The 15,064-nt window shown below is 40.8% G+C and overlaps 1 protein-coding gene across 4 annotated transcripts in view; it reads right to left on the reverse strand.

The window, feature by feature from the left end:
* Positions 1 to 15,064, reverse strand: part of LOC126236362 (cytokine receptor-like factor 3) — a 117,600-nt gene that overhangs the window by 101,959 nt on the left and 577 nt on the right. The window lies entirely within an intron of this gene.

The raw sequence follows: 15,064 nt of genomic DNA on the forward strand, positions 1-15,064 counted from the left end.
TAAAGAATTCGTGTTAGTATTTTGCAGCTGTGACTTATTAAACTGATAGTTTGGTAATTTTCACATCTGTCAACACCTGCTTTCTTTGGGATTGGAATTATTATATTCTTCTTGAAGTCTGTGGGTATTTCGCCTGTCTCATACATCTTGCTCACTAGATGGTGGAGTTTTGTTAGGCCTGGCTCTCCCAAGGCTTCCAGTAGTTCTAATGGAATGTTGTCTACTCCCGGGGCCTTTTTTCGACTTAGGTCTTTCAGTGCTCTGTCAAACTCTTCACGCAGTATCATATCTTCGATTTCATCATCCTCTTCCAATTCCATAATATTGTCCTCAAGAACCTCGCCCTTGTATAGACCCTCTATATACTCCTTCCACCTTTCTGCTTTCCCTTCTTTGCTTAGAAATGGGTTTCCATCTGAGCTCTTGATATTCATGCAAGTGGTTCTCTTTTCTCCAAAGGTCTCTTTAATTTTCCTGTAGGCAGTATCTATCTTACCCCTAGTGATATACGCCTCTACATCCTTACATTTGTCCTCTAGCCATCCCTGCTTAGCCATTTTGCACTTCCTGTCGATCCCATTTTTGATATGTTTGTATTCCTTTTTGCCTGCTTCATTTACTGCATTTTTGTATTTTCTCCTTTCATCAATTAAATTCAATATCTCTTCTGTTATCCAAGGATTTCTATTAGCCCTCGGCTTTTTACCTACTTGATCCTCTGCTGCCTTCACAATTCCATCTCTCAAAGCTCCCCATTTTTCTTCTACTGTATTTCTTCATTCTTGTCAATCGTTCCCTAATGCTTCCCTGAAACTCTCTACAACCTCTGGTTCTTTCAGTTTATCCAGGTCCCATCTCCTCAAATTCCCACCTTTTGCAGTTTCTTCACTTTTAATCTACAGTTCATAACTGATAGATTGTGGTCAGAGTCCACATCTGCCCCTGGAAATGTCTTACATTTTAAAACCTGGTTCCTGAATGTCTGTCTTACCATTATATAATTATACTGAGACCATCCTGTATCTCTAGGCTTCTTCCATGTATACAACCTTCTTCCATGATTCTTGAACCAAGTGTTAGTTATGATAAAGTTATGCTCTGTGAAAAATTCTACCAGGTGACTTCCTCTTTTATTCCTTACTCCCATTCCATATTCACCTACTACATTTCCTTCTCTTCCTTTTCCTACTACCGAATTCCAGTCACCCATGACTATTACATTTTTGTCTCCCTTCACTATATGAATAATTTCTTTTATCTCCCAATACATTTCTTCAATGTCTTCTTCATCTGCAGAGCTAGTTGGCATATAAACTTGTACTACTGTGGTAGGCGTGGGCTTCGTATCTATCATGGCAACAATAATGTGTTCCCTATGCTGTTTGTAGTGGCTTACCCGCACTCCTATTTTCCTATTCGTTATTAAACCTACTCCTGCATTACCCCTATTTGATTTTGTATTTATAACCCTGTATTCACCTGACCAGAAGTCTTGTTCCTCCTGCCACCGAACTTCACTAATTCCCACTATATCTAACTTTAACCTATCCATTTCCCTTTTTAAATTTTCTAACCTACCTGCCCCATTAAGGGATCTGACATTCCATGCTCCGATTGCTCCGATCCATAGGATGCCAGTTTTCTTTCTCCTGATAACAATGTCCTCCTGAGTAGTCCCCGCCCGGTGATCCAAATGGGGGACTATTTTACCTCCGGAATATTTTACCCAAGAGGACACCATCATCATTTAACCATACAGTAAAGCTGCATGCCCTTGGGAAAAATTACGGCTCTAGTTTCCCCTTGCTTTCACAGCCATTCGCAGTACCAGCACAGCAAGGCTGTTTTGGTTAGTGTATAAGGCCAGAACAGTCAATCATCCAGGCTGTTGCCCCTGCAACTACTGAAAAGGCTGCTGCCCCCCTTCAGGAACCACACGTTTATCTGGCATCTCAACAGATACCCCTCCTTTGTGGTTGCACCTATGGTACAGCTATCTGTATTGCTGAGGCACGCAAGTCTCCACACCAACGGCAAGGTCCATGGTTCATGGAACATCATCACCAACTTGTTATCGTACAAATCACAGCCTCAGCTACCTGCATAATGGGTATTGCTTACTACCTTCAGCCTCTGGGTTCCTACCAGTGAGATTGGCACCAATGAAGATTTAAATGGTATAGCACAGTGTAAATCATAAATTGCAAGCACTGTTATAGCACCTGGTAATAGTGAAAGAACAAGTAGACAGTAAATAATGTAAAGGAACATACTGACACTGATATTCTCTCAGAACTCAAGTAGGAGGTCACAAAGCATATACAAAGGTATACATTTCGGTGCTCATGTTGCAGTCAACTTTCAAACAGGAATTCAGGGGCTGGATTCAGGTAAGGATGGAAGAATGTAATGAACCAAGCGATGCCAGTAGGGTAGATCCAAGTTCCAGGCACTGACCACCGCAGCCACTGACCGCATGCCAACACAACAACTTCAGCAATGATGGGCCACCTCCATGCTCCAAACCACTTCCGCAAGGCAATGACAGTGATGACAGACATTGATGCTCAGCCCGAGTTGAACACTGCTGTGAAAATGACGATGTGCCCACAACGCAGCCACCCTGACTGCTTCTTGACTGCCTAGCCTCTTGGGAGCTCTGCCATTCTAAGGGGCTAGGCAAAGATACTTTAGGTATATTCCAATTGGTAATCACAATGGGGCTAGGTGTCAGGGGACCAATGGCCCTAGTATGAAAAAAGAATCTGGCACATTGGATGATTAGGTAATCAATAGATGGTGGTTGTGTAAGTGAGCAAGTGTTGGTACTTCCCAAAATGAAGAGGGAAGACCCCACTTTGGCAAGGAGATGGTTTATAGGACTAGCTTGGAAGGTGCCAGTGGTCAGTCTTACTCCAAATTGATGGACTGAGTCTAGTGATTTAAAAAGCTGATGTGCTGCTGAGCCACAGATCTGTCAACCATAGTCCAATCAGAATGAGCCCAGGGCCTGGTAAATATGGAGTACAATAGTGCAATCCACGCACCAAGAAATGGGCAAGGATACACAAGTGTGTTAAGCCTTTGCATGCACCTGGTCTTTAGCTGGTGAATATGGGGCAACCATGCCAGCTTTTTATCAAAGCAGAGTTCCAAAAATACCATCTGAGCAACAACAGCCAAATGCTGGGTAAACAAGAAGAGTTCTGAAGTGACATGAACTTTGGTACAACAACAGCGCATGATCTTCACTGGAGAAAACTGGAAGCCTTGGCAAAGAGTCCAAGTGAAAGCCTTTCAGGTGGCTCCTTGTGGCTGCTGTTGAGTTAAGGCTTCAGATTGGGAGCTATACCAATCACAAAAATTATCAACATAAAGCACAGATATAGCAACTAACCCATTTATGGTGATAAAGAAGAGAATAACACTCAGCATAGGGCCATGAGGGACACTGTTCTTTAGGCCCATGGGGAGCTGAACGATGTACCATCTCTAAGCTGAAGTGATTTGAAGGATAAAAACTGATAACTGAAAATTGGTATGGAATCTCAAAAGTTCCAGTCGTGAATGGTAAGTAAACTGTGTAGTAACAAGCAGTGTCATACGCCTTATGTAGGTAATAAAAGACTGCAATGGAATTTAGAAAATGTCTGTTGGATTGCTGTTTCCAACTTAATCAGATGACTGGTTGTAGACCGTCCTACCCTGAAACCACCCTGATAAGGAGAAAAAACAACCTGTGATTCAAGAACCAAGCATAATCATCTGGCTAACTTCCAGTTTGCAGAGCATACTGGTAAGGCTAATCAGTCAGTGGCTGACAAGGGATGTTGAGTTTTTGCCTGGTTTAAGGATTGCAAAGACGATACTATCTCTATATTGCGAATCAGAGACTACTTCTAGACAGACATGGCTGAAGACCCTGAGTTGATGGAGTCTGTGAATCAGATGTTGGATAATCTGATTTTGAATTGAATCTGGTCTCAGGCAAGATATGATTCAACAGCCTTGAGCAACAGCCGGTCAGTGAAAGATTGATTATACAATTCAGATTTATGGGGAATAGGAGAATGTCTTCAACTTGTCTTTTGTGTATTCTGAAGGTAGCCCGGGTATAAAGACAATAACGATACTGTCATAAAGTGGGTCATGAGGTGTTCAAGAACCAATGCATTAGTACAAACACCATGATGAAGAAGGAAACCCAGAACAGCTGTTGATCTTTGGGGGCCCATTAGACTACAGAGCTAGCCCACACCTGGGATGATGAAGCGTATGTTTTCAAGGGGTGATGTAGCACTCCTAGTATTCCTCCTTAGTGCTTTTAATTAGGTAGCAAGTCACCGCTTACAGTGTCTCAGGCAGGTAATGGCTGTCTGTGAAGGATGTTGCTTGAGATATCACAGGGTGCTTCGAAGTCCTGGATAGCTGTTACAATTTTCCTTGGTCTATCATGCCAGTGAAGGGGGCCTTAATAAAGGGCATAGCAGTTCTGTTACCAATGATTATTGCGGTGGAGACACCTCTGTCTACCTCCTCAGTACAGTCTGATGGAGAGGGGACAAAGGTGACTGAAATCCAGAAGTGGGTACCTCATGGTATGTAAGTGCTCTGTTTGGTGGTTAATAGACACAGAAAGTGGTAATCACTGGGGTTGTTAGCACTTACACTGCCTTCACTTCCTAAGTAGTACTGAGGGCTATCCATTCTCTGATGACATCTGCGTGAAACATGTAAGGATTCTTTTGGGGCTGCTATGGTTCTGGCAGAAGACACAGTGACCTCAAAAGGTTGGAGAATGATCAAACGTAAAATGCATTTCTTGGTGCACAGATCATGGAAGAAGAGGACGTTCATGGTTGCAGTTCTGGCTAGTGACAGTAATATCCACAGCAGTTCCATTCAATTATCATGTTTAGGATATACTGGTTAGAAGTGGAGGGGCCAAGGGTCACTCTTTTTCACTGGTAAGGACAGAACATCGCTGACAAACTAAGGTTACATTTGGGGGGAGGGGACAGTGATCTGATGTTTCTTGTGTCACTGGTGTATTCTTCATTTGAGGTTACTTCTTTTTTATCCTTAAAATACTTGGAAGAGCTTATTCACTGTGAGCGAAGAAATGGGGAGATTCAGGCAACTCAGTGCCCTGCAGTCCATCGCTCCTTCAGTCACAGACTGATGTCTTGTTGCTAGTCTGAAGATTTCTGGGAGAGCATTCCCTAAAGGAAGCTCTGTCACTGGTAGACACCAGTGGAGGATGTTGCACCTCTAGTTGGATGTGGGGAGTAGAAATCTCTGTACATGGTGCTGCAGGAACTACAAGAGAGAGAGAGCCCTACTCCCACCATGAGCTAATTTACTTCCGCAACTGCCAGAAATCAACATCGAGGGAATGGAGGGAATAAGTACTCGAAGTACTGCCCATGACCTGGCCACAGTAGTGGCAAAATTGCATACTGCTGGGACAAAACATAGGCGATCATACATCTTCCAGGTTTCAAAATATGAGACACATTTGGAGACCTTAAGTTCCTGGATTTTACATTCCTTGATTAAGCTAGCAGACTTTTGGAATCAAGGAGTGTGACTGTCTTTTCAATTGACACGATGCTAATGGCTCATATGTGGAGGTTTCATGAGGTAGATGACTACAGTCTCTATGAATTGGGTTGTTCATACACTGGGAAGATATGGCTGATGTGTCGGCATTTAAAGCACTGTCAACGGGTGTGGAAAATATGGCTTCACTTCACGCTGGTAGACAGTGACCTTAACTTTCTCAGGAAGCGAATCCACAATAAAAGTGAGGATGAATGCTCCAGTGTCAGTTATGTTGCATGGGGGGTTTGGCGTACGTGAGGTATGAAGCGGACTGTTTGCTTCTCCAAGTTTTAGTGTAATTTCTGATCCATTTGCAGAATTACGTCCTCATGAGAAATTAAACCCTTACAATGTTCAGGTTTATATGGCGTGTTAAGGTGAAAGATATGTCACCAAGTTTCTTTCAAGAGATTAACACTCCGAACTGGATAGGAGACAATACTTATAATTACGACAGAACCACTTCATAGTTTACTGAGGAAGATTTCTCCAAATACAATTTTGATATTACAAGGCATGTTCAGATAGGAAGTGTACAGGATTTTTATATTAACTATTTTTGAACGAAAATTACTGGAATTATTGATGACTTGTTGACCATTATTCCCCATAATTGCCATCCTGCTCAATTCATGTGGTGAGCCAAGATGCAAGCTCCTTTATACCCAGCTCGTAGATCTCTCCCACCAGTTCTTCCCCCAACTTCAGAACCTCTTTCTGCACCTGCTCGATGGTTGAAAATTTAATTCCATTTATATGTGCCTTTAGAGAGGTGAAAAGATAATAATCTGAAGGCACCAATTCAGGGGAACACTGGGGTGGTTCAAAACATCCCAACCAAATGAGTCCAGGCTAAAGTTAAGGCTAAAACTGTGGAAAGGTGGTCATTGTTGTACAACAAGCACACTCCTCTTGTCAGCATTCCCCTCCTTTTGTTTCAAATGATCCTTTTGAGTTTTTTGAGGGTCTCACAATATCATTGTGCATTGACGGTCTCCCCAAGGCAGTAATTCAACTGAAATGCCATATATTTTTGCCTAAAATTGTAGTTTTGAATTTTTTGGCAGATGCATAACTTGTGTGACATCACAGTGACAACTGCCTTTGTATCAGGAATATAATGAGCCATCCGAGCTTCATCTTCAGTCACAATAGAGCACAGAAAACCCTCATCTTCCAGCTCAAGAAACTCACAGACACTACTAACCTGATTTTTTCTTGTGCTACCCTGTGAGCTGTTTTGGGACCCATCCTGCACACAGTTTCTGGTATCCCAGTGTTTCTGTGAGTGTCTCATATAACAGAGTTATGGAGAGTTGCAGAAAAATCACACAAATTTCATCCACTGTCAATCAGCAGTCTTCACAAACAGTTTCCTCAATTTTTTGCACCAACTTGTATGTCAAAATGGAAGTTCTTCCACTCCTATGCCCATCATTCCACTCCTATGTTTATCATGAACATTTGTTCTGCCTCCACTAAACTCCCACAACCACTTAAACACACACAGACTGTTCATAACACCTTCACTGCAAACCATTTTGAAATGTGAAAAAAAATTCAGTAGGTGATATTCCTTCCACAAATAGGAAGCAGATGACAGCACGACTCCCACTTGACAGGATTTCTATCTTTCATACAACTGAACACTACAACATGAGTTTATGTACAATCATGTTACTGTGATCTGGGTGTGAACCAGGGACTAAGATGAGTATGTTTCTGCAGTTTGTTCAGTTTTACTTTCCTCCCATGGCATGGCCAAGGAAGGAAAAGTTCTTGGGGATATAATAATCAGAATTTAACAATATAATATAACCAGAATTTAAGCATGCAAGTCTGTCAGGGATGACAGCCAGCATTTCACCAGCTGGTAACTTTGGTCATTTTGTGACACCAAACTTCTGCTTTAATGCCTACTCTGGTCAAGAGCTCTCTCCTTGGGCATCACCCAGCCTGAGCAATGGCCATCCGACTGTATGTCCACTGTTAACAGCTCAGCCATCAATAGTGCAGTCTCTACTTAGGCACTGTTTGTGTACCTTATGACCTGCCATAATGACTGTCCACCAGGCTGTGTAAGGGGTGACTTTTCCTGCACAGCTTGCTGTTCTCTTAAAATTTTTGAAAAAAAAAAAACTTGGATGTGAGTCCACTGAAATGAAAATGGGGAAGAAATGAGAGATGAACCATAATCAGTGTCCTAATGACAAGTATGAGAAAAGATACAGTCAGAGAGCAAGAGTGCAGTGCAGGGAAGGAAGAAGTTCTGCAACTGCTCAGGACCCCATATTGTCATGCACATACTAACAAGTGAGTTGTGAGCCCCCCCAGGAATTACTGAAGTATTAGTCTCAACTACGACTTATTTTAATAGCTCTGTGATGACAGAAGGCTAAATCTTGAATGCTAATGGAGGTCACTCGTCTCAGTCTTCTGTGCTCATATGGAGACTACTATTGCGCTTGGCACTTCCAGAAATCCTCATAATGGTCTCCCGCATTAATGTGGACTCTGCTGATTGGCTATGTTCAGAAACAGATTCCACAACTCATCTTACACTCATGAGTAATTTGTCAGTATTTGGCCCATTCTAGGCTGTATTCCTATCTGCAGTGGTCAGCATTTTAAACTTCAGAGTTGGACACCCGCTCCACATTACAAGGCAGAAATCCTCACATAATCAATGGACAAGCAGTCTTCATATACGAGCTGAATACACTGGAATGGCTGCATCAGCAGCTAGATGGATCACAATCATAACATAATCTCAGAACGAGATTTTCATTCTGCAGCAGTGTGTGTGTAGATATGAAACTTCCTGGCAGATTAAAACTGTGTGCCAGACTGAGACTCGAACTCGGGACCTTTGTCTATCACAGGAGTGCTTTTCTGTGAAGTTTGGAAGGTAGGAGATGAGGTACTGGCGGAATTAAAGTTATGAGCAGGGGCTGTGAGTCGTGCCTGAGTAGTTCAGATGGTAGAGCAGGTGCCCGTGATAGGCAAAGGTCCCGAGTTCGAGTCTCGGTTTCTAGTGCACAGCTTTAATCTGCCAGGAAGCGTCATAAAGTAACCTGTCCATTACTGAACACTTTCCCAATATTCAAACACAGACAGTTGGCTGTACTGTGTCTAACTGTTCCAGCTAAGGACTCATTATGACAGATTCTTCTAAGCACTGTCAGATCTGCTAGATGTGTCCAGTTGGGAACTGTTCACTTGAATGCTGATCGACCACTTCCTACTAATCAGTGCCAATGAAGAGGCAGGAGAGCATTTATGGATGGTGAAGATTAACATCATAGCAGTGCTCAAGTATGGGCTTTCAGAAATTTCAGAAGGCACTGTTCCTCTACCTGTACAAGACTCTCAACACCTGGGCAAGTTCGTCACAGAGTGCCACAGTGTCATGTGTATTAAAATACATATACAGGAAGAAAGGCTGGAAGAGATGATCTTCTTCTTCAGCACTACAGCCTTTGGTGAGCCTTGGCTCCTTCAGCTATTTGCCTCCATACTTCCCAGTTTTTGCAGCTCTTTTCCATCCGCGACTCCCATGCTGGTGAGATGATCCATTACATAATCTGTCCACTTCATTCTAGGTCTCCTTTTCTGTATAGCAGCATGTATCATACTTTTCATCATTTACTTTTGTACAAATTTTATTATGCCTTTTCCTTGTATTAATGCTTCTATTTCATCATTATAGAGTATCCTCCAGCCTTCTTCCTCCCTTATTGGGCCATAAATTTTATGTAGTACTTTTTGATCAAAAGTTCTTAGAGTATTTTTGTCATCTTCTGTCAGTGTTCATACTTCTAACCACATGTGACTAGTAGTTGAACTAGGGAGTTATATATTATAAGCTTTGTTCTTCTTGTAACAAGAGTGTTTCTGGAAAGTTGTAAATTTGTGAAGTAAACTATGTTCCCTGCTTGTACTCTTTCCCTCATAGCTTTTCCAATACTATATTATCGTTTGATATTAAGGATCCCAAGTAACTAAAAGAGGACACTCTGTTGAAGCATTTCCTATTTACATTTAGATCTTTAGGGCTCTTCTGGGCTCAGTGTGAAATTAGCACGTATTTTGTTTTATTTTCATTTACTAAGAGGCTGATTTTTTATGCTTCTGTTTCCATTATCAGGTAGGTTTCTTTAATTGTGTTGGCAACTTCTCCCTAATATTGCAATTTCATGGCATACATATACATCTGATATGTTTTCATAAATATGGTGCCTATTTTATTGATCTTATTTACTATGCTGTACAAGGTGTAGTGATTCGAGAATTTCTAGAACCACTCAGCCTTCTACCGTCTCGAACACACAATATTCTAGATACGATTGTGGGATGGTAAAATCCTACCTACTGCACGTCACGTTTGTGTGTGCAAGTTTAAAGTCAGTCACCAGAAGAAAGCAGACGCGGCAGTCGAATGGCACCGACAAGTACTTGTCGGCAATCCATAGATGTTTTAGAGGAAGAATCATGTAGTTTTTACGCATCTCTGTGCCTATTGTGTCATTGACTATTGTTATGTGAAAGAAGAACAGCTGAAAAAGTAATCATGGAAATTCTTCATCCAGCCTTGTTAGAGGCAAGACCTATTTTATGATTCATATGAAGTAGAGTCATGGTTATTAATCCGACTCTTTTATAAATGTAATTAAATTTGTTTCTAATGTTGGACAGAGCGAGTGACTTACTGGAAGTCATATACGTATGTGGAAAGGGACAATTTTATTCAGTATGGAGTTCAAATATACCAGTGGTTGATGAAAAGTAAAGTTCGCTTATCTACTTATTTCACTAGTAGAGAGAGAGGCTTAAATATTCCCATACCTAGTGTCATTCTACGGAGAAGAAGTCCAGCAGCCCAGCTAGCCAGCCAAGAAGATCGGCTGTGAATCTCAAGTAAGTCACCTCGTATAAAAGAAGTTGAAAGTTTGTATGTCATATGTTTGTATGGCATCAAAAACGTAAGAAGGGCTATATTGAAGACAGTGAAGAGACTATCACATTGATTCACCCCTTTATTGAAGACAAAGCTTTCACTTGTCATGTTAACTATTTTTACTTTAGCTCGTTTGTCACTGTCAATTTTGATTACATTTATTAGCTTGGCACATATAATAGCTTCCCTCAGCACTCTTATGTATTTCTTGCGAGTTTATGCTGCCAAAGACTTGTTTGAAAGAAATGAACAGGAAATGCAGATCTATATTATGTTCACAGAACTTTTCCATCATTTGTCTTATCACAAATATTTGATTAGTTGGTGGTGGTGGTGGTGGTGGTGGTGGTGGTTAGTGTTTAATGTCCCGTCGACAACGAGGTCATTAGAGACGGAGAGCAAGCTCGGGTTAGGGAAGGATTGGGAAGGAAATCAGCCGTGCCCTTTCAAAGGAACCATCCCGGCATTTGCCTGAAACGATTTAGGGAAATCACGGAAAACCTAAATCAGGATGGCTGGTGACGGGATTGAACCGTCGTCCTCCTGAATGCGAGTCCAGTGTGCTAACCACTGCGCCACCTCGCTCGGTTTTGATTAGTTGTTCCTCTGTCTGGCCTAACGCCACATTATTACCAAAGTATGCTTTCTGTGCACTTTTTGTTCAGAATACTCATTAACAACTTATAAGTCAGGCTAACAATGTTATACCTATGTAATTTTCACATGCTGTTCTATCTCCTTTCTTATAAATGGGGATTACTATTCCTGTTTTCCAGTTATCCTGCATGGTTTTAGTTTACCATATGTCTGACATTAGTATGCACAGCTCCTTTACCAAGCACTTCCACCACATTTTATTAATACAGAGCTGTCATCACCAGGAGCTTGAATGTGTTTCATCTTATGGGTATTCAGAGGAACCTCTTGCAGCATTGGATTTCTTACATCATTTTTGCTTCTAGCTCCCTTTTTCTTCCTGTGGGCCTGTCTATTCTTCTTCTAAGCTGTTACTTAGTGCATCTTTGAAGTACTCTGCCCACAACCTTATCTTTTTCCCATCTACATTCGAGCATGCCTTTATTTTTGGCTCACATACACTACTTACTTTCCTTAAAGCATTACGGGCCTTTCTTATTTCACTGTTTCTTTAGCTCTTCTAGTTCTTAGAATTTGTTCTTGGTCCACTCTGTTTTTTTTTTTTTTTTTTTTTTTTTTTTTTTTTTTTTTTTTTTCTTGCACAGTCTGTTAGCTCTTTTCCTTTATTCTCTATATTGCTCCATGTTATTTCTTGTTTTTCTTTGTAACAATCCCGTTCTTCCTCTATTCTTTTTCTCTATTGCTAACCTGCAATTTTCTTCAAACTATTTTTAGATTCTTATATTTCTTCTTATTACTGGCTTTTTCAATCCTGTTCCACCTCTTGAACTACTCCTGCTGGTGGCGCTTCATTACTCAGGTTCCCAGTACATATTTTTTCATTTGAATAGGAATTTTTAAGTCTGCCTAAATTCCAATTCATCATATTTTTCTGTTCTACTGCTATTTACCAGTGATAGTTTCTCTCTCAAGATTGATTTTGTCACATAGTGATCCGACTCATATTTGGTCCACAGCAGCTCTGTACATCTACGAGGGTTGGAACTTAAATAGAGGCAACTATTTATTCACAACCGATAGAAAAAAGTTACAGGTTTGCTACTGTTCATGTCCTTCAAAGTAGTCACCAGCGTTGCGTAGAACCCATTGCAGTGATGTGGAAGGTGTAGTATACCATTAGCAGAGCCTGTTCTGTTGATGGTGCAAATGGAGCAGTCCACTGCCTGTCGAATCTATGGAACAGTTCTGAAGAGAATGCCACCGTCAATGCACAGTATTAATGCTCATTTTTGGAGCATCACCTGCTACCAGCTTTGCGAAAGAAGCAGCGACACTTACTGCACAGCCCACCCATCATTTTGCACAACAATGTGCAGGCGCATGCAGCGCAAGCTGCGGCTGCTCTGTTCGGTCGATGGGACTGGGAAGTACTGCACCATCCACCATACTCCCCAGACTTAAGTCCTTGTGACTTTGATTTGATTCTGAAGATGAAGGAACCACTTTGTGGCATTCACTTCAGAACTGTTCCAGAGATTCGACAGGTAGTAGACCGCTGCATTTGCACCATCAACAGAACAGGCTCTGATAACGGTATACTATGCCTTCCACATCACTGGCAACGGTTTCTACACAACACTGGTGACTACTCTGAAGGACAGTAACAGGTACAAACATGTGACTCTTTTCTATTGGTTATGAATAAATAGTTGCCACTATTTAAGTTCCAACCATCGTATAATTGAGATGGAGTGGTGGACATTCATTAAAATATAGTCAATCTGGCTGATGATTCCATTGACTGCCAACTTTCACGTACCCTGACAGATCTTTTCATGTGGAAAACAAGTGCTCTTAATCATCATATTCATGACACAGTGCAGTGCAATGCATGTTTTCCAAAGACTCGTGTGTTGATGCTCATTCCTCATAATTTTTGGGTTAAAATCTCCCACTGCTAGTATCAAGTCATACTTGGGCACTGAGCAACATATTTTTTCAAAATCTTGATAGAATTGTTCTTTTGTTACATCCTCCTTTCCTTCTGTTGGTGCATGTGTATCAATATGTTCCTAAATTCCTCTCTTATTCTTATTCTGCAAATGCTTTCATTAATATGTTCAAAAGTCTAATAAGCTTTCACTAGCATTCCTGGTTAGTATAAGCACAGTACCAAATTGGTCAGTTCTTTCCTCTGGCCCACTATATACCAATGAGTACTCACGTGTGCCAATCTGCCCATTTCCTTGCCATCTTATTTCCTGTAGCCCTGCAATACCATTCTTAAATTTTAAGATTTCATTGACCATTTCTTCCACTTTTCCAGGCTAAAGCTTTGTCCTTACATTCCCTGTTGCTATTGTCGAATCATTTATATGTTTCCTTTGATGGGATTGTGATAAGTATTTTCCTTCCAGTATCTGATGCATATATTCCCAGCTGCCTTTCTTTACAGTATGGGGTTATCAGCCCCACACCCAACCCCAGCCTAGAGGACCACGATTTGCATAAGATTTCCTCTTTTGGGGAAGTTAAGCTTCACCACAACCCTAGAGCCCTCCTGACCCTATGTTATGGGACACACTTTGTCTGACTCCTCTGACAAGACCACTCTACCTTCAGTCACCCTACCAGTAGCTACCTACTGCTGGCACAGTCTTTGATTTAAAAGCCTCCCCAGCACTGAAGGTGCTTTCAATAAGTTGGAGTCCCCTGCAAGGGGATGAATAAATAAAAATAAATTAAATGTATAAGGAGTGTCATCCATTATGAACACATCAACTAGACAAGGCTATATTCAGTATGTCAACAGAACCATTGTTGCATCAAATCGCAACCAAACTGTCACTTTGGAACCCGATTTAAGCCTCAGTCTAAACAACACCTCAGTATGTCATCACAATTAAGAGTACAGAGGAGGTGTGAGAAGCAGCAGCATAGTACCAATTTTATAACTATCCGTATGTGTTTATGAAGCTGAACAATATGCAATAAAAACAGATTGAAAATGGAAGATATAGAAAATGGTAGTAGCAGAGGTTAGAAAACTGACTATAAGTAATTGAAATATGTAATATACACAGACGATAACAAAGAAGGCAACATAAGTTGTAAATTAGCTATAAAACCACAAAAGTTATAAAGTCATACACAGCCCATAACAATACTTGACAGTAATAAGAGAAGTACGCAGCAGGACAAACAATAATGTTGTTTAAAACTCAAATATACAAAATACATTTATCAATAAATTGCCAAAACCATTAATTAAACAAGACTACAGTAAAAAGGAACACTTCAGAAAGTGGGGGGCTAAAGTGTACAGTCGTAAAGATTAAGTGACATCATTTACTTCAAATATGGAGTTGAAGATACAATATGACAAGGATGCTGTTCGACATGTGATAATCGTTGTGTCCTGTAACAATGGCATTCTGATGATAGGCCTAATTCATAACATTGTCTGAAAGATGTGTCACCACTTCCACACCTCACTATGATAATACAAACAACAGCTTTAAAAATTTGCCAGCAATTACACATATAGAGCACAGCAAATAAATCTTGCAGCAAAAAATTGTCATTTCAAGGAATGTATCACAACACCGATGTGCAAAGGAGACATAATGCACACATTTAAGTAATTATGTTGTGGTCCTAATGGAATGAAAACCTATTTTACAAAACCAGAGAAGGTGCTAAGACTTCATTGTAAACTAAAAACCACTAACAATAAATGAGAACATATATGCTAAAGAGAAGATAGCCTGTCTGATTTCTGCAAGTAAATGATTTCCTCTGAAGACCAACGCAGGGAATGTTTCTCAATGATGTGTTAATTGCTGTTTCAATATCGAGATATTTTCCATGCAATTACCAATATCCACAGCGTAAAATCAAACTAAT

This window comes from Schistocerca nitens, chromosome 2 (genome assembly GCF_023898315.1).
Source record: "Schistocerca nitens isolate TAMUIC-IGC-003100 chromosome 2, iqSchNite1.1, whole genome shotgun sequence".
NCBI lineage: Eukaryota > Metazoa > Arthropoda > Insecta > Orthoptera > Acrididae > Schistocerca > Schistocerca nitens.